Source organism: Delphinapterus leucas, chromosome 10 (assembly GCF_059928025.1).
Source record: "Delphinapterus leucas isolate spDelLeu-1000000601 "Yukka" chromosome 10, BTC_Dleu_Yukka2, whole genome shotgun sequence".
Taxonomy (NCBI): domain Eukaryota; kingdom Metazoa; phylum Chordata; class Mammalia; order Artiodactyla; family Monodontidae; genus Delphinapterus; species Delphinapterus leucas.
The window spans coordinates 21,522,108-21,542,435 of record NC_143138.1 but is presented as its reverse complement, the minus strand read 5'-3'; the positions used below and the strand labels follow the sequence as shown (position 1 = coordinate 21,542,435).

The window sequence follows — 20,328 nt, the reverse complement described above, 5'->3', positions numbered from 1 at the left end:
TGTCACCGGAAGCTCCTCTTCATCTCCTGAGTATCAGAGAAGAAGGGGATGCAGGCTCAAGAGGGATTCATAAAGTCCCAACAAACCTGTGATTTGCAGTTTTCTCAGATTTCATCCTGTATTTAGGTTATAGTGTTCACCTCTGGTTTTCTTGCACCTAAAGAAATGTATAACCTCGATGAAATACGGCGAGACGGGCAACAGGAAGAAACTGTCCTCAGGACTTTTCAGTAACATTCTCCTCAAGGTCTTTCTAGTTTCTGTCTGCTGCCCGGGCCCAAAGTCACATGCTTTAGGGTTTGTTCCCATTTTCAGGTGACAAAATGTCCATTACCCAGTACTCATCATGAATTTATTGTCGCTCAGTCCCAAATTCACCCTTTTTGCCTGCCTTGTGGAAATGGATATGAATCCTTTAAATGGTTTTCTTTTGCCAGTCGGCACTGAAACTCTGCAGGTAGAGGATGGTGGAGAATCATTGCAGGAGGAAGGGGGTTTTGCATCCTGGTTCCCACGCACTACTTGGACTGCTGCTTCCCCAGGGCCTTGCTGCTACACCAGGCATGGCTTTCCCCTGCTTCATGATCCAGCAGCAACCAGCAGCCACCAACTTCCCCTGGCCAGCGTGCCCCTTGAGTGTTTTATAGTGGAGTGCTCTCAGTGAGAGACCTCTCCAAGAAGAGCTTTCCAAGAAACGCTGGAAGATGGATCTCCAGCCAGTTCCAGAGGGCACATTTCAAGCAAGTTCTGCTGGCACAACCCGAGAGCAATTTCTCTACTCTTCAGTGAGCCATGTCCGTGCCTTCCCCATCGAGGTCTGGATCTTAGCTAAGGGTGGGGTGAAGGGTAGAGGGCTCTTCCTTCTGTGCTTTGGCTCAGCTGTAGGTGAGGGGCACTTCCTAAGCTGTTTTCAGCCCTAAGGGTAGTGACTGCTCCTTAGACTTGCTATTCCTTTATTCGTCAGTGTTGTCTTTACTTTTTTACTAGCCAATTCCTTGTTTCTCCAACACCTTCTTTAGGTAATAATTCTCTGTATTAAACTTTCCCTGTTCATTATAAGAGAAATACTTTCTGGAGATGTAATGTACAACATGACAACTGTAGTTAACAACACTGGATTGTATATTTGAAAGTTGCTAAGAGAGTAGATCTCAAAAGTTCTCATCACAAGGAAAAAACCTTGTAACTATGTGAGCTGATAGTTGTTAACTAAACTTATTATGGTATCATTTTGCAATATGTACATATGTCAAATCATTACGTTGTACACCTTAAACTTACACAACGTTATATGTCAAATATATCTCAATAAAACGGAAAAATAAATAAATAAACAACTTTTCCTGCCAAGTTATTTGTTCCTCTCTCCTCATTGGACCAAGACTGATCCATACCTAACTATTGTCACGTAACAAATCATACTAAAACTTAAACGGCTTAATTTATCACCTGTCATTTATTCGTTCTCACAGATTTGTTGGTTTTCACAGAGTTTGGGCAGAGCGCAGTGGGGACAGCTTGCCTCTGCTCCGTGATTTCTGGAAACTCAAGTGGAAGACCCTAAGACCAGGGGCAGGAAATCATCTGAAGGATGGGTTACTCAAATGTATGGCAGCTGCTGCTGGCTGTGCGCTGAGGCCTCAGTTATTTTCCATGTGGTCCCTCCCTGCGGCTTAGTTTGGGCTTCCTCACAGTGTGGTGGCTGGGTTCCGGGGACAGATGTCTTGAGAGAAAACTATTGGAAGCTTCTATCACCTTTTATGACCTGGCTTTGGAAGTCATAGAGTATCTCTTCCATCGTAGTCACAGACCTATCCAGATTCAAGGGGAGGGAACAGAGACCCCCGCAACCTCGGGAAGGAAATGTGTCAAAATTGCATTCAAAGGAAAACACGTGGCATGAGATACAGCGGTATGGCCATCTTTGGAAAATACAATTTACTACAGGTTTTTTATGACTGAACTCTAACCACTTAGAAGCCTCTATCTCCTCAGATTTCACTTATCCAATGTCCCCTGGACTTGTAATGAAAATTTTGAGACATTAAAATAAATTAATATTAATATTAAACAGGTGCCTAGGAAACATACTACCCAGCAGTTCATGGAATATTGACTGTACTGGGCCCTGCAAGAATCAGTCTATAAAGAAAATTGAATTATGGCATATTTCAGCTGCAATTTCATGTTTACATTATATTTTGATAATATCCATTTTCAAGTATTCCAAATATTTTAAACCTGTATTCAGACGTTTTCATCTACAAAAAAATATATAAATAGACTTCAAGAGTGTATAGGAATATACCTATGCTTCAAGGTATAGGAAGCATTAGTGCAAAAATTCAACATATGTATATATTAAAATACAAACTGTCAATTTTGCATACTTTGTAATTGTACTGTTAGTATAGTGAAAAAATAGTCACAATAAAAAGATTAAAATCTACAAGCAATAAACTTATTTTTTAAAAAGAGATGCTTCCCATTTAGTTTTAGGGTAATAGATGAGGTAATTACAAATTAAAAAGTGATAGCTCTCAAATTTAAGTGTCCTATAGATTTAGATTTTACAGCCTAATTATAGAAACTTGGTGATGCTCCTAGTTATCGGAATTTTAAATTTCTTCTCTCCTTTAATCCTAGAATAATCATTGCAACAAAGATATTTCTTCTCTTTTTTTTCCTTTTTGTCCCTCCCCCACTTTGGCTATTTCATTTTCAGTCACTTAAACATATTTTTTTCAACATTATGTTTCAGAATAGCTGCGGTCACCCAAGATGGGTAATATTTATTGGAAAGCATCTGAGAGCTCTAGAGAGAAGAAAGGCAGGATTATTACTGTAGAGCACAAGCGACCCTGAAGGTCAGGAGACGGTGATGGGTGGAATGAATGATGTAAGTATGGCTCCAGGAGATAAAATCACAGTTTGGATGGGTTGAGAACAAGGGGACTGACCCTCTCTTGTCCAGAGCAGTGGGGTTGACCATTTATTCACTTTAAGTTTCCACCGATCCTGGGGCAGCATCGAACTGGACCTGCTGGATAAAGGTTTGAATCACAAAGAACACAGTGACCTGGGGTCCAGATCACATGTGGGGGTCGGGGCCGTAGGAGGAGATTCGTGTGAGGCGCGGGACCCTGGTCTGGCGGGCGGCGGAGCAGAAAGCAGGAGACTGGGCTGGGAGTACTGGGGAAGGGGGAGGGGCGAGGAGGGAGTGTCGCTCAGTACCCTGCCACCCTGTCTCCAAGGCAGAAAGAATTATTCAGGTCCTCGCTAACGCTCGTACCTCCTACCTCTCTCTGTTTCTCAGTCTCTGAACTCAGAACTAGTCCGACAAATTTTCAGAAGCTTTCTTCTGGGACGCAGCTAGGCGCTAACCCCTCGGCGTCTGCAGTATAACACTTCCAAATAGAGCAACGTGTCAGGATGGCCGAGTGGTCTAAGGCGCCAGACTCAAGCATCTACTTCTCACCGTTGAGGCTTCTGGTCTCCGAATGGAGGCGTGGGTTCAAATCCCACTTCTGACACATTCCTATTTTGTTTCACTTGCCACGTTCAGGTCAAAAGTTTCACCTTGGTTAGCTCATAATAACTCAACCCTCAGCACCGCAAATATTTCCCACCCTGAAGGGCACTCGAAAATGAGAATTCCCCAGTCTGAGAATCTTAGGATACTTTCAGAGCTATATGGAGGCAACCTCCAGCGCTGCCTTCTGTGAGATCCCTCTTCCCAGGAAAAAACTACCATAACAACTTGTGGTCTTTTCCTTAGTGGATCAACTGACCGGTCATCCACACTTGGATCTTGGGTTTTTACTGTGGGAAGAATTACTGAAACCTTCACTGCTTTTCTGCACACAGAAAGGAATCTGTTATAAAGTTCTAACAAAAAGTTTCCTTTGTCACCTTCTTATATCACGTCTAAAATCTAAGAGGGAAAGTCCCTCAAGATTATGACGCTGCTGAAAACATTTTTTGGTTATCAATAGCCCAAAAATGCTCATACTATTAAAATTAAGTAAATTGATAGCTCATTTTCAGATTTCTTTTCAGAATGATGTGATCTAGATGTCTTGTCTTTCATTTTATAAAGTAAAAAATGCCTTCTATGAAGTTCTACATAGGCTAAGTAAGATCTTGGTCTTAAAATTAAGATCTTAGACTTCTGCAGCTTTGACATTAAATGAGTTTTTCTTCCTGTATAGCTTTTAAATCACTACACAGCAATTTTTCTCCTAGAAATGTATCTCAGTGAAATTCCAGCTCAGCTCCATGCTTGGCCTTACCTAGTGTAGCATTTTGCAGTACCAGATTGTTAGAGGCAACCTAGATGTCCATCAGGTGTACAGCAGTGGCCACCCATGAATTTCATACTATGTAGTAGTTGCACATAGAAGCAGATGTAAATGTAGCAAGACAATAGATTTTTCAAACTGCGTTGAGTACAAGAAAAAATATCAGGATGAACAGTGCCAATGAAAATTAAAATCACACAAAGCAACAGCATTTTTTTGAGGGTAGTTTCTTTTCTAAAGAACATTAACAACTTTAGAGAGGATCTATATGTTGCAAGGAGAGGAAAGGGATGGATACAGGCCATGAAACAAACTAGAACTGAGAGTGACCTTTCATGGACCAATAACACAAATGAGCCCTGGACAACCAAGTGTGATTAACTTACCTTTTGAACCCAAAGCCTCTCTTTCCCTTCCATCATTAAATTCCACTTTTTTACACTCTACAGATTCCTAAGCACGCACCACTCTTTTCTGCTCTGCATTTCCCCTGCAATCATGAAATTCTAAATTATTTTTCTCCATTCTCCATTTTCATCTTTTTCAACCATTGTTTCGAGTTGGGACTGTTTATTTTCCTGTTACTGGCTTTATTTTGTATTTCAAAGCATTCCTACTGTATTTTGGACTAGACAGAGAAACCTAAAAAGTATTGATAAAATAAAAAATAATTTTACAATGTTTACTTCTCTTTATAAGGTACCCAACACCTGCTCAAGATGGTGAGTACTGAGCTCTGAGGATCCTTCTAGCCAGGAAATTGTTACAGAGCTTGATTTAAAAAAAACAAAAACAAAAAAAAACAAAAAACAACTTAGGAGACAATGTTCTGAGTACTTGCCACTTTTCCCAACGTGTCGTTTCTTAAATATTTAACTTAGGAGATGGTAAAATAAGGTATTGTGATGTTGTTTTTAAATGTAAAAGGCAAAACCAGAAACTGTATATACTTACTCCTTTGTATATCTTTCTCATTAATACAAAAATACAAAGACTGCAAATTGATTTTAACAATTGTGTGATTGTTTCCATTTTGTTTCTTTCAATTCCTCTCTATGGGGAAAAGCTGTGAATTTTCCAATAATTTCCCCACTGGAAAAGTCTAGGACTTTGTGTGGGAGACCCTTAAGCTGAGCTACCACTAGAGAAAGTCTGGGTCCTTCTGGCTGGTGTGGTCATGCAGGAGATTGGCCTTTGATTTGCCAACAGCGAAGCAGCCAGTATAACGTTTTCCTCCTGCCCACAGCAAGTGGGTCTCTCCGGGAAAGGGAGATCTTCCTGGTTACTTTGTATTTTTGTTTTGTTTTGTTTGTTTTTGAGTCAAGTTCCTGGGTTTCATTAAGATCAACAGGCTGACATAGCAGGGCACGACCTTCTGCTGGAAATCCACTGCCGGGTTCTCTCGGGAAGAGAGGGTCATCATCGGTGGCGCTAAGATTTTTAAAATGTACCCAGTACTCCAGGTTCTCTAATTGGGAATTTTCATTTGTCAAAGGCTTGACTGGAGGTTCGGGAGACGCTGGTGGAGGGGTGTCTTTAGAGGCAGAAAGGGCCGAACTACGGAATAAGCGAGGATGATGCTCAAGTGCCAGGGGAAACCAAGGTGGAAGGGCAAGAGTGAGATTTTTAAAAGGCTGAAAGGTGAGTGTGCCTGCCGAGAACAAAACTGAATCCTGTCAGAAGTGGGATTCGAACCCACGCCTCCATGCGGAGACCAGAAGCCCCAGGAGAGGGAAGACACAAGCTTGAGTCTGGCGCCTTAGACCACTCGGCCATCCTGACACGACAGCAGCAGCTCCTCAGCGGTAACAATTCTGTCCATGATTGAAGACTGTTCCATCCAGGAAGGAGAGGAACCAGTCGTTTTTAGAAATTACAGGAGCAAACCAAGCACTATTTGCAAAACCGAAAGACAGGAAAGGAGGAGTTTTACGGTGAAGACGTGCGCTGGGCGACAGAACTGATGCTGCTCTGAAAACCGGGAGCCCACATCACCTACTTTGAGTCTCTTTCTCTCACTCCACCCCCCGCTGACCACGGTTACAAGACCGACCTTAAGGAGTAGGGGACTTGGGATATAGATTTTATCGGCCCATGTTGCAACTACCGGCTTTCAGGAGCTTTCCCCGCTGCTCACAGTATCACACAGTATTTTATCTTAAGTTTTTATTAGTGGAGACTGGGCCTTTGAGTGGGACTTAAAGATTCCCTGTACAGTAGTATTTCCAGCATCTTAACAGTTCCTGCAAGGGTCCACTCCCTTATCCTCTCTGCTCTTCTCTCCTCCCTTTCCTTCCGTTGCCATTTTTCTCTCCCTCTAATTTATCTTCCCTCTTCCATTCTTTCCACCTGCGTGAAAGAAGGGATGTGAAGTGAAGAAACAGGATGTGGTTTATTATAGGACACATAATAAGAGAAATATAGAGCATGGAGGACTCAAATTAGGTCTTGGTCTTGGTTTAAAATCTCTACTGAGTTTTAAAAAATGTTTTTGTTGTTGCTAAAATCCCTCCTGCTTTGGTTAAAGAGAGAGGTTCATCCAATATTTTCTTTCCATTCTGTCCCATAGTAGTCTTTAGTTAGTCTCCCAAATTAATAGCCTTCAGAAACTTTTCATTTCCTACAGAAAAACAACCCAAACACATACGTATGAACTGGCAAAACAGCTATTGAAAGATCCAATTTTGTGTGCACAACGATCAGGGGTGAGTTGTTTTCTTTTGCTTCATTTTTGGTCTTCATGCAGAGAACCTAAAATACAGTTTTAAAGGCAATGCAGGAAGAGTAGAAAACATGAGGATCTTGAATCAGATGTGTATGTTTGAATTCAAGCTTCATCACTTACAAAACTGTGATGTGTGATATTTTATATTATTGAGACCATCTGTGAACACTTCCTTCATCTGTAAATTTAGAGGGAAATTCCTACCTCAAGATTCTTGAGGGATTAAAAAGAATTTATGTAGGTACTTTCCCCAGCAAGCCATGTGACAAGGAGCAGTCACTGAAGAGACAATTCACCCTCGAGGTTCTATTTACAACCTCTGGCATTTATACAGTTTTGCGACAACCCAAATTCCCTGCTCCATTGCCTTTTCTGAACTATGGTGTCCTACCTTCCAAACGCTTAGAAAATGTGCTCTGGGTTCTCCTTTTCTGCCAATTAATAATCTTTCAAACGTAACAGCTCCCCCTTCCCCTTGGTCATGTGCTCTGTCATTCAGCCCTCGACATCCCAGTCAGGAGTTCTCTCTCCCTCTTTTGAACCCCCCAAACATATTGGTGTTATCATTCAATGAAAAGCTGAAAACTTGACTTTCAAACCAATATAATACGAACAAAGTGTCAAAGATTTCATATATCTCACTAACCAATGAGTAAGCTGTTAAAAATGCTTCAAAGGAGATTATGAAGAACAGACAACACACAATCTGAAAGGCTGAAATAAATGTGCTAACAGATGCAAAATTGGTTAATATTCTGTAGGGTAATAAAACTTAAGATTGGACTTATTTCTTCTATTGGGTAAAATTGTATCTCAACTGAGGAAAATCCTTTGCATTGATGTAAACAAGAACCAGTTGCATTACTATCAATTTTCTGTGAGTTAACTTCTCCCACCATACAGTTCCAGAATAGCCTAGTAAATAGAAAGTCAGTCAGAGATGCACACCCCTATAAAATCAGATAATTCCTACGTGGTCTACTAGACTAATGCCCAGTACTTCACTAACGCAAGGACCCAGTAAATTCTGTTGTTCATTTTAAAATCTTGGACACATTTTCCTGACACATATGACAATTTATGGAAGTCGCCTAACAGTAAGCTAATTAGGAGAGTGTTAGTGGAAATGGAGACATGTCCCTGAGTTCTGACTCTTGTCTTAGTTTACCTATTTGTAAAACTGAGGGGGTATATATTTAATTACAGTGCTGTAGTCAGGTGGAACATTTTTAAATCTTTTATACTTTCCTTAGTTTACATGCTTTCTAATGGACTCTTGTGTTTCCAAGATGAATAAAAACAAATGTATTATCCTGCTTTTGTTTCCAATCTTTCTTCTATCTCTCCCCACTTGATTATTTAAAATATCAGGTGTATGTAGCGTGAAGGGAATTCCAAATCAGCAGTGTCTCCAGAGGCAAGTGAATTTTGTTTCCCAAGCCCAATACAATGTGCAGCTCAATCGAAATGTTCAAAATCTGGCAAACCAGAGAAATAAAGACTCCACATTAGAGATTCCACAGTTTGATTAACTCCATATTAATCCCTTCCGGGAACTTTTTGAAGCTTTCACTTGTAAGGATGTCTTTTAGGGGAAAGAACAATAAAAATACATTTTCCACAAACTGTATGTGTGCACTTGAAAGAGGTTGTTTTAAGAGCTCCTGAACAGAGACTGGGACAGCTTAGGCCGTAAAGAAGATAGTCTGTGATGGCAGTATTTGCGCAAAGTCATGGAATTTTCTCATAAGCTAGAAATCAATGGAATAAAGACTTCTGCAACTGAGTTCCACTTACTCAAAATAAGTTAGAAATTGGCTTGAAAAGAGAACAGTTTCTGAAATAAACATAAATGTGGAATTAGTATCTGCAAGTCTAAGTTATATTACTTGAAGCATCTTGGAACAGTAGCCTTTTTTTTTTTTTTAAGTTTTGTAGGTCAGTGTTTCTCTCATTTTAATGAGCTTACAAATCACCTTGGGATCTGGTTAAATGCAGATTCTTATTCAGTACATTTAACATACGAAAGAATCACCTGGAGCAATTGTTAAAGCACAGATGCCTGGGCTCCACCCCCAGAGATACAGTCAACCCTCCCGTATCCCTAGGTTCTGAAATCCTTGAATTCAAACAACGGTGGTTCAAAAATATTAGGAAAAAATTTCCAGAAAGTTCCAGAAAGCAAATTTTGAATTTGCCATGCACAAGCAGCTGTTTACACAGCATTTACATTGTATTAGGTATTATAAGTAATCGAGAGATGATTTAAAGTGTACGGGAGGATGAGTGTAGGTTATATGCAAATAAAGTCATCCCTCAGTATCCTTGGGGGATTGGTTCCAGGACCCCTGAGGATACCAAAATCCGAGAATGCTTACATTCCTTATATAAAATGGCACGGTATTTGCATATACACACCCTTCCATATATTAATACTTCAAATCATCTCTAGATTGCTCATAATACCTAATACAATGTAAATGTGTGTAAATAGTTGTAAATACAATGTAAATGCTATGTAAATAGTTACCAGCACTTGGCAAATTTCAATTTTGCTTTTTGGAACTTGCTGAAATTTTTTTTCAAATATTTTCGATCAGAATTTGCAAATGTGAGTGCAGGGATATGGAGAGCTGACTACTATGCAGAAACAATTTCCCTTTTCTTCTAGTTTTTTTTTGGCTGGTCTAGTAACTAAAGTGACATAGGAAAGGTTAACAGGAGAAAAGCTGATTTAATTTCATAAGTACAGGAGCCCCAAAGATATGAGGCTCAGGGGCAAATTGGCGAATTGAGGCTTATGCCACCCTGAGCTCAGGAATGGGATAGGGGCCTGAGGCTTCAAAGGGGAGGTGTGTGGTTCACAGGAGGATAAGAAGAGGAGGAGTTTGGTAATTAGAAATTTGCCCTGCCATGCAGATAGGTCTTTCAGATAGAAAAGTTACATCTGGTAATAGTTTTTTGTTGTTGTTTTATTTGTTTGTTTGTTTTTTCTGGTACAGGCCCCCTATCAAAACTCTTTTGGGTAGCTATGGGAGAGGTAAAAAATTTTTTTTCCTGAGTCACCTGGGTCTTGATTGACTTCAGCTCAAAATAATTCACATGCCAAAGAGGCATATTTTGGGGTGACATATTCTGCTTCCCTTCAACATCTAACTTTAGAGAGATTACATTTTTTCTCTTTTAATAGACATGGTGCTCTCTTTTCATGCTAACAGGAAGACTACCCATCATGTGATATCTTAACTCCAGAATCTACAGACTAAATATAAACAATACTGGCTGATTCTCCAGTCAAGGAGCAACTTCTAATCCTGTTTTCTCTATTTCTTGTTTGGAACTTTAAATCTCCTTTTTCATGCTTATTTACTAGTCTTTCATATTTTTCTTCTATTAATCTCTGTTTTATTGACTCAGGAATATTCACTTATATTTTTTCTACTTTTACTTTCTTCATTTGTATCTAATTTTTTTATTTATCCCCATCCCTTGAGTGTTGAATGATGTGCGATTTTTTTATTAGTTATCTATTTTATACATATTAGTGTATATATGTCAATCCCAATCTCCCAGTTTATCCCACCACCACCCCTCCCATGAAGTGCAATATTTTTAATGAAAAGTTTTGATTTTAATATAGTCACAGTTGTCATCTTTGTCTTTATTGTTGGATTTTCCCCTTTTAATTAAAAGTTATTTTCTACCTTTAGTTCCTAAAGATATTCTTCACTGGTATCCTTTAAATGTTTTTACTTTGTCTCCTCCCTGGAAACACTTCCAGGTCAATTCAGTACAATTCAATCCAGATGACCACATTTTAAAAAATCTGCTGAGGGAGTACTACAGGGGAGTGGTTAAGCAGCATTAAGCAGTGGGATTTCAAAATGAAGGTTTGAAACCATATACAAGCCCCTGTGCTCTTGTCCTTTGAGGTTAAAGGCTTTTTGCTTTAACATCCCAGGCCTCCTCTGAGTCTCAAAATGTTGACTCAAGAGTTAACTATTAGGAATTGTGAAGACATAGACACAAAGAATAGCTGTTGGTCCAGGAAACTAGTAACAATTTAGACTATAAACCAGCCGTATAGCAGAGTCACTGAACTCCCAGCTCCCTGAAAGATAGACGTAAAGGTCGGACACACATTACTAACTTTGTACGGGAAGCAGACGCCCACCAGATGAAAACTGCTGACCACAAGCATGGAGACCCCAGACTGACTGAAACCAGAAGACGTGTGGTGCTCAAAATTTCACCTTGATGCCAACCAGCCTGAGAACTGTGCACAAGCTCATCACACACCCTGGAGCCCCTCCCTCACACTGCCTTTAAAAGCCTGTGCCTTTAAAAACCATATTAAGATGGTTTGTTAAGGGCACTTGTCCACCATCTTCTTGGTTAGCTGGATTTCTCTTTTTTCTTCTTTGCTGTTGTTGTTTAGCTTTCTCAAATAGTCACTCCCCTTGCCTCAACACCTCGTCACTCAATTTATTGGCCTATCCTGTGGGGAGTAGCTGATCCTGCATTATTCCCGTGAAGACATCAGGCTCCCTCTTTGAGAATTCAGACCTGACTTTTCAAAGGTGATAGAAAGATAGTAAAGAAACTGGGGGGGAGGGGGGGAGGTTTGCAGGAAAGAGAACCAGACTCTATGGAAATTTGGGGAGCAGGACCAGACACATAACTTACAGGACCCAGTGAAAAATGAAAATGAGGGCCCTTTGTTCAAAAAGCAGGAAGAAAGTGCTGTTAAAATTATGAAAATATACCCATATGAGTCTGGGTTACGGGCTCACGCCCACCAAGACTCCCACCCAACTTAGCCTGGCACTGTCAGGCTGCCAGCCTGGGGCAGGGACAACAGGCACTGTGCCACACCCGAGAGGCACCAGGGTTATGCTCCTTAAACAACCACCTCTTCCCTAGACCTCCCAGGGGGCTTACTGCTGAGGCAGGTGTGAGAGGCGGGTGGGGAAGGATAGTAGGGCAGGTTGCCAGCTGAAGGGTACATTGGCCGCTGAAAACTCATCTCTGGGTGGTGGGACCTGTGAGAGCCAAGGCTTCAACGAAAGCCCCACAACTGCACGTGCTCCGTGTCCTATTGGACCTCACGAAACGTGTGTAAAGGTAAAACTATTAAGAATTTCAAGAGAGCAATTGCAGAGCATTGAACCCCAAGAGCAGGACCCTTCTGAGTGTGGGTTTGGGGGCAGTGAGCTGCGTGACTGCATAGGCCTCAGGCCCATGAATCTGGCCCATTTAAGGAGCACAGATCATATTCAGAATCTTGTGGGAGAGATACTGGCTTGGTCCCTTTGGTGATGAAACATCGTCTGCAGCTCCTCTAGCCGCTCCATCCTGTAGCTGAACTGTGACTGCAATATGGGCCTTTCAAATAAGAACTTTAAGCAGATGAATAGAAATTGAAAGATAAATTTGAAGCTAAAGATGAGGCAATAAGGAATGAACAATAGAAATGAAATATGTGTGGTATATGCCCTAGAATCCAAAGCTATATAAAGGCCCACAAAAACGGTGTGACCCTCAAGGACTCAGGTTACTTTGCTGGAATAAGAACATTTGCATTGAGCTTTTGAAGAGATTTACAGAAGGCCACTAATAATGCCAAGGCCTGGACCCCAACCATACCTCATCGAATTTCCAAACCTTCCTTCCAAGGTTTTCCTGGGAGAGCACTCAGGACTAAAAGTTACTGGCTTACAAGACCATGGGCCAATGATTCTCTTTTTGAAGGTGGTAGTTTTATTCTGTTAATGTAGCTGGGGAGGTTACTGGGGATGAAAATATCTGAGGAAGTGATGATTCCATGGCTGCGGTCTTAGGAGGTTAAGACAAAGTCTGGCTTCTGTAGCAGAGAAAATGAAAAAAAGTAGAATCGGAGCCCTGCAGAATTCAGAGGGGAATTGAGAAGGAAAGAACAGCTCAGAAAAGGAATCAATCAATCATCTCCTGAGGTAGACTTATGCAGCAAAAATCACCCTTCTGGATTTTGAATACTGGTGGCTAGGTTCGTCTCAAGAAACTCGAGTTTTCTCTGCCCTTGGAAAATGATCATTTCTGGTTCCTAAGGAGATTGGAGTATTGATAACCTGTCTTTGTAAAAATCCACTTAAAAGTTTCACCTCCTCCGTAGCACCTTCGATGTCCAACACTTATTTTAAAAATATATTAGAGCAATCCAAATCATACAAAAGAATGTGGCATATAACCATGAAAGTAAAAAGGGAGAAGTCTGGTTTTGAATAAGCAGGCAGCAGGTGGCCGTGGACTGAGGTGTGAACAAAGAATCCAGCTAGGGTAGATCACCTTGGGCTTCACGTCTCCCTCAGCTCTGCGAGTGACAATTCTCGGAAGTATTTGCTTTTTCTTCTCTTCCGCCACGTCTTCAGTTTCTCCAGGGGCGTACAGTGCCCCTGCCCTGTCCTCGGCCTTGCCATTGAGGGGGAAGAGCCAAGGCGTCGCAACTTCAGAGTCTGGGAGTGAGCTGTGGGAGGCGCGGGGGAAAAAAGTCTGAGTTCTAAATTCATCCCTAGAAATCGGTGTAGGAGACCCTAACGGGTTGAATACCAAGTTCCTGAGAAAGGGTTTCAGAGCTTCGGTTTTTGAGTAAATTGCAAAAGTGCAGAAGCCTTAGAGATTTGCTCGTAGGCAGCAATCTTGAGAAGGAAATGTGGGGCCAACTCAGAATGAAAGAAGGAAGTTAGTGGGAAAGGGAGAGGGGGAAGAATTGACAGGCTTGAGCGTCTATCAGTCTGTGTACAAATTGATAAGGTACAAGAAAGTAGCCAAAAACAGAGAGCAGAGTGGCGCAGCGGAAGCGTGCTGGGCCCATAACCCAGAGGTCGATGGATCGAAACCATCCTCTGCTATGACTTTTCTTTTTCCAATATTGGACCAACACACGTTATTCACTCCCTCAAACTACAAGATTCCCATAAGAACACCAGGCAGAGGCAGCTAAATTCAAGCACTCATGACAGTGACACTACTGATTTACATTTCTTGTTTTCTTTTGGATCTTAATGAAAATTAACCTCTATCAAAAATGTGTCTTTATCAATGTTTATAAAGCTCGCAACATATTGGGAAACAATGCAACATCTTAATTATCGTCTGTGTGCAGTGACTCTGTCACTGCATTTTTGCCTATGCAGACGTGTTAACAAGACTTGAAATGGAACGGGACCCTTCGGTCTTCCCCGCCCCTCCCCATGCCCCCCGCCTGCCTTTTATCTGTAGAAAAACTAGTCAAAAGAATAAGTATAATCAGAGAAGTGAGAAAATGCAGAAGCAAAGGAAAGCATTCAAAGAGGACAAAATAATAATAGTCTAGTCATTGAGCAAAGTCAATGCCCCTTAGTTCCTCCTCAAGGGCTATAGGTAATATTCTGAGCCACATCCTGTGAGCTGCCTTGTAGATACTGAAATCCCCACCAGCTGGAAGAAGTTAACTACCTGATGACCAGACTGTAGCCATGACCTAAGCTGCCACAATTCTGAGAATTGACCTCAAAGAAATGGGAAAAAATCGGCCTTGGAACTAAAGATTGGCTGTACTCAAAACAATCAAGATGACACTGATCAGACCAACCACAACCAATTTCAAGATGACTGTCAGAGCTAACAGTGCTATTTCTGCATGTAGCGCCCTCCCTCTGCCTATCCACCCCTGAAACCCGCCTTTGAAAGCTCTTGGCCACTCATTGTCAGTGGGGGGAGTCGGCCTTTGGACAGGAGTCCGCCCTCTCCCCCGGTTGCCGGCCTCCAAAATAAAGCAAACTTTCTTTTTCACCAAGCTTGCCTCTCAAGTATTAGAGCAGCGGACACCCGGACCCCACTTTCGGTAACAGTCTCATGAACAAATGAAGACCTGCCGTGACAGAGGCAGCGAATGCTGTTCCACCTGCCTGGTCCTTCCTGCCTTTAAAGAGAGTGGAGCTCAAGATAAAATGTGGAGTTGAAAAGTAAAGGAATAGGACAGGGACAAATGTGGACTCCCCACACTGGCAAGAGGGAGGTTGGAGAGACGAAGGGAAGAGTAGAGGGGGAAGGAGACTGGGGAGAGGGTGAAGAAAAGGCGTGTGAAGGAAAGGTGGGCGTGCTGAAAAAGTGAGATGTAAGAAAATTTTGAAGAAGTGGGTTTTCAGGGAGCTCTTTTCCTGGACGGAAGCGCCACTTCGAAGTGGGCGTTAGGTTGTTTCTTGCTGTGGCGTTAAAATTCCAGGAGACCCCAACTCTGAAAGAAAACACTGGAGGAAACAAAGGGAAATAAACCTCCTCCTTGTGACATAACCTTCATTCTTTACCCAATTTTTGATTTTCCTGAAGTTCTTCCCACCTACTGATGTCATTGCTGGTGAAGGAGCCCGCGCGCCCGCTCTAAAGCCGCCTCTGATGAGTGGGTGCGGCCTCAAAGGGCTCTGTCTGCAATCATTAACTGCAGGAATATTCCCTCCCCAACGGATCCCACCCTACTCTCAGCACGACTTTCCCCCTGCAATAAGTGCTACACAATAATTGTCTGTGCAACGAAGAAATAGTTTGGGGGTTAAATGGAATCTTCAATACAGTCAAGCCAGTTGCAGCGCTGGGTCGGGGGTACGCGATCAACGCCCCTGGCAGACCCAAGTGATTTCCGAAATCATGAACATCACTAGCACACCTCGGTGTTCTTAGGCATTCTGTATAATGAGTTAAAAAACTACTGATGAAGCCTGAATAGCTCAGCCGGTAGAGCATCAGACTTTTAATCTGAGGGTCCAGGGTTCAAGTCCCTGTTCAGGCGGAATAGATTACTTTTCCATTTCAGGTAACAGAGCCCATTTAGAAATGCCTCTGAAAGTGGGGAAACCTTAACAGCCAAATCAGGGAAAGGCACTGACCTAAAATAGCTTACCTTTTAGTTTTTCATTAATTTTCCTTTCCCAAATATTCACAGAAACACTTCCCCAAGTTTCTAAGAGGAATCGAAAAAGGGCATCATATAAAAATAATAAACCAGTAATAGATTTATTGAGAAGTAAGCCATTTAAAGTTCCCTTAAAGTGATTCATTAATCTGGGAGTGGAGGGGAGCAATTTGGATGGACCCGACTAGATGTGATGGTATTAGGAGGTGGGATCTTTGAGAGGTGATTAGGTCATGAGTTAATCCCTCCTAAATAGAAATAGTGCCCTCTCAAAGGAGACCCCAGAGAGCTCTCTCTCCCTTCTGCCACGTGAGGCAACAGTGAGAAGACAGCGGTCCATGAGCCAGGAAGCTCTCACCAGACAATCAAAGAACATGAACCATGAAGATTTGCCTGTTAGGCATTTGGTGCCTGTCTTTCTTTAGAGAATCTCTTTTGTTTCTTTAGTCTGAACAATAATAACATAAGATTGTATACTCTTCCTCTCCACCTCCCTTCCCTCTCATCACAACCAGTTTTAATCAGTACCTTTACAGCTATTAATGCATACTTTGGTGCAGTTAACTATGTTTATGCATATAACACTTCATCCTTCATGCTTAATTTTAGTGGGTTAAATAGTGTCAGCTGGAATTTGTGTCTTTCTAGAACCTCTGAATGTGACCTTACTTGGAAATAAGTTTTTGCAGGAGTAATTAGTTAAATTAAGATGAGGTCATACTGGGTTAGGGTGGGACCTAAATTCAATGACTGGTATCCTTATAAGAAAGGTCACAGATGCAGAGAGAAAGAAGAAAGTCATAAGAGGACGGAGGCAAAGATTGGAATGATACAGCTACAGCCAAAAACAAATCAAGGATTTCTGGGATCCACCAGAAGCTAGGAAAAGGCAAGGAAGGAGTTCTTCAGAGAACCTTCAGAAAGAGCATGGCCCTGCCAACATCTTAATTTTGGACTCCTAGTATTCAGAACTGAGAGAGAGTAAATTTCGGTTGTTTTTAAGCCAACCAGTTTGTGGTAATTTGTTCTGGCAGCCCTAGAAAACGTACTGTTTTTCTCTCTGTGTAGCACATTCATTTTAGATATCCAAGTTGTCTCCAGTTCTCTGCTGCCTGGAATTGCTACAATGACTGTCCTCTGCAAAGCCACCTATGGAACTGAGCTGGAATTTTACTGAGGACTATTCCTAACAGTGGAATTTCTACTACCAAGAGGCTACACAAAAATAAACATGCATTTAATGCCCACCCTGAAAAATCTAAGACCTAGATTTTAAGACTAAGCCCTTACCTTTATTCCACATAGAAATTCACACATCTATATATGATCTTATCATGACAAAGTGAAACAGAGGAAATACATCTAAATCACACTGGTGTGAAAAAAAGTCCCAGGGGAAGGTGACCCTTGAGGTAAATATAAAATAAGGAAAAAGCTTGAGGTGAAGAAGAAAGGAAGTTCTTTGGAGCAGAGGGAGATTTTTGTTTGTTTGCTTTAAAGTTTAATGCCTATTAAAGAACATTTCTTTGCTATTAGTGATTAAACTATAGCAATGTTGTGATCCTTTGCAGGGCCGTTTTCAGATTTAGATAAGTGGGGAATTCCTTTTTATAGATTCTTATAACAGATTCTTATTGTAAAGATTGGTGAAACTCCCAGGAATTCACTGCCCAGAAAGAGTTCAGGACACAAAGCGTAAATGTATCTTCAGTTGAGACTCTTTCGAATCAATGGTTACATCTTCCTCGTTAGCGCAGTGGTGAGTATCCCTTCCTGTCATAGAGGGGGCCGGGGTTCGATTACCCCGCGGAGAGGCAATGTTCCCAGTCTTTAACTGCATAGAAAGGGAATCTTGCTGCTTTGTTTCTCTCTTTTTGTTGTTTTATGTCGAATTCCTGCGTGTTGGTTTATCAATGCGTCCACCAAGCAAGCAAAGGCCTACAGATGGGAATCCACGGCCGCCTTCTCTCTGAAGAAGTTACCCTCAGTGTGGCGGTTCAAAATGTGCGCATTTGGCTCTGGAAAAATTCCAGGATCTTGCAGTGGGAATTTTCATTTGTTGACTGAGGTGATGGAGATGTTGCTTGTGCAGGAACCGCCCTTGGAAAGCTCTCAATGGTCCCCAAATTTTGATGCACATTAGATTAACCTGGGTGCTTTTAAAAATGTCTGGGGGTGGGAGCCAGGCTTCAGTAGGTTTTTAAAATCGCCTCCTAGGTGATTTCAATATGCCTCAAAGTTTGGGAGCCGCTGGTCATTTCTCTGTCATTAGTTACTCTGACAATGTTACTAACATATTCCATTTTTTATTGTATTTAATATAAAATTTAAACTATTTGTAAAGCATTATAAAAAAAGTAAACCCACTAGTGATCTAACATAGATGATATTGTTATATTGTTGTTGCCCATTATGTAGCAACAACAGAAGTAACTTTGTGTTTCTCCTCCAAATCATGGAGTCACCACAGAGTGTCAAAGTGTGCAGCGGGGATAGTATGTTTCAATTCATGTAAAAATATGGACATTTGAGCTGACACCTTCCATAGCTCTAATTTGCTAAAGTAGTTTAATTTTTATATGTAAAAATGAAAACCTATTGTGTTGGTTAAAAAAGAAAAAGCCTGATAATGTTGTTGTTATTAGGTGCTAGCTAACATAAGTTATACAGTACACCTAAACATATACAGTGCGCTGGTTTCTTTTATACTTGGATGTTTTGAAATTTGGACATATACAACCTGTAAAAATTGCTGAACTTGTAGTTTAAAATTTCAAAGTCTGGTGATTCTTGATGTTTATACAATTACATTTACTAATATACTTAACTGTAAAATTCTTATTTGTAAATAATTTCAAACTTACAAGAGGTTGCAAAAATAAAAATACTAGAGGGAACACCCTTTACCGAGATTCACCTTTTCTTAACATTTTACTCCATTTGTTTTTATTATTTCCTCTATGTATATCATATTTTTCTGAGTCATTTAAAGTACATTACATAAACCTTCCCCCTTTTCTCCAAAATACGTCAATGTGCGTTGCCTAAAAAAGAAAAAGAAAAAAAAAAACACACAGGAACCAGCACCTGAACAGAGACTTGAACCCTGGGCCCTACAGATTAAAAGTCTGATGCTTTGCCAACTGAGCCATCAAGGTACCTGTTGTTGGTTTTAATTCATGCTATAAGTAACCAAATTCCATTAGCAATTTCAATGCCCAGGAAGAGCTGGAGTAATCCATGGCTTCAGAAAAACTAGGGTCTTCCAAAAGTGTGGCTCGACCACTTGAATCATTTACTCACCAAGCAGAACATTTAACCTCTGCACTGTACGTTCAAGCACACTTTTTAATTGCTGGGAGAATGAAGATTATTCCTAGAGTCAATTATTGCCAAAGGGGGTTCGCAGATCTGGGCAGAAGGACCCTCGGAGACCGTATTTACTTCTCAGATATGTTTGAAGAGAAGATGCACAGGCTCCCTCACCAACCTGTGGGGGAACTCAGAGGAGATGACCATTTTTAGGAACGACTGGAGTAACTGAGGAGAATCTTCCAAAGAATGAAAAGATGGGGAGAAATGAGGTTCATAACCTGGACCTAATGCAGGAGAATCAAATCTGGTTGTACCCTTTGGTAGTTTCCCCTCAGTTTCAGAAATGGGATGTCTGGGTTCTTCAGGGCTAGGGGAAAAAAATCCAAGACGTCCTCTAATTTTCTCCTCCACATTTTATCTAGAGGCCCACTCCTCCAAAGACAGGAATGACTTGGCAGTTAAGGAAATAATGCTCTTGTTTCATTCAATGTTTATTGGTTCATGAGACAGTTTTTGAGCACCCGTAGAGAGATCATGGGGACAAACATCCCAAAGCATAGGTGGCAGAAGAGGAAGATAGGAAGTGCTTATTTTCATGAGGACTGCCTAACCCAGGACTACTTATTTTTGAATCAGTAATCCTTCTATTATTTAAGGCATTATTTATTGTGGTTTCTATACATGAAGCCAAATGCAATCCTGACCAAATACGAAGAAAATAATGCATAAAACTCATATTACCTATAATACTAACCATTATGAAATAATGTGTGTGTAAATGTCATTTTATTATATAAGTTACACACAGAATTTCAGAAATTAAATATAATGTGACAATTATATACCTGGGGAATAACATTTAGATATTACTTAATGTGATCAGAGGTCATTTTGACTTGACCAAAAAAATACAAACCATCACACCTGCAGAATATTTTTCCTCCCAATGTCCAAGTAGTGTATAAAATAAACATCCTCTCTGTATCTCTGAGCTTCATGTGATTTTAGGTACTTTTTCTGATTCTCAAGGTCATTGATAAGATAAAAATCAGACGTGGAAG

At 41.0% G+C, this 20,328-nt stretch overlaps 4 non-coding genes across 4 annotated transcripts; 3 read left to right on the top strand and 1 right to left on the bottom strand.

The window, feature by feature from the left end:
- Nucleotides 1-3,426: 3,426 nt before the first annotated feature.
- Nucleotides 3,427-3,533, top strand: TRNAL-CAA (transfer RNA leucine (anticodon CAA)). The gene is made up of 2 exons: nt 3,427-3,464; nt 3,488-3,533. It is a non-coding gene; the product is annotated as a tRNA-Leu (tRNA).
- A 2,442-nt stretch (nt 3,534-5,975) lies between these two features.
- Nucleotides 5,976-6,083, bottom strand: TRNAL-CAA (transfer RNA leucine (anticodon CAA)). The gene is made up of 2 exons: nt 6,046-6,083; nt 5,976-6,021 (listed from the first exon to the last, which is right to left on the bottom strand). It is a non-coding gene; the product is annotated as a tRNA-Leu (tRNA).
- Nucleotides 6,084-13,841: 7,758 nt separating this feature from the next.
- TRNAM-CAU (transfer RNA methionine (anticodon CAU)) lies at nt 13,842-13,913 on the top strand. The gene has a single exon. It is a non-coding gene; the product is annotated as a tRNA-Met (tRNA).
- Nucleotides 13,914-15,756: 1,843 nt separating this feature from the next.
- On the top strand, nt 15,757-15,829 carry TRNAK-UUU (transfer RNA lysine (anticodon UUU)). Its single transcript has one exon. It is a non-coding gene; the product is annotated as a tRNA-Lys (tRNA).
- Nucleotides 15,830-20,328: the final 4,499 nt, after the last annotated feature.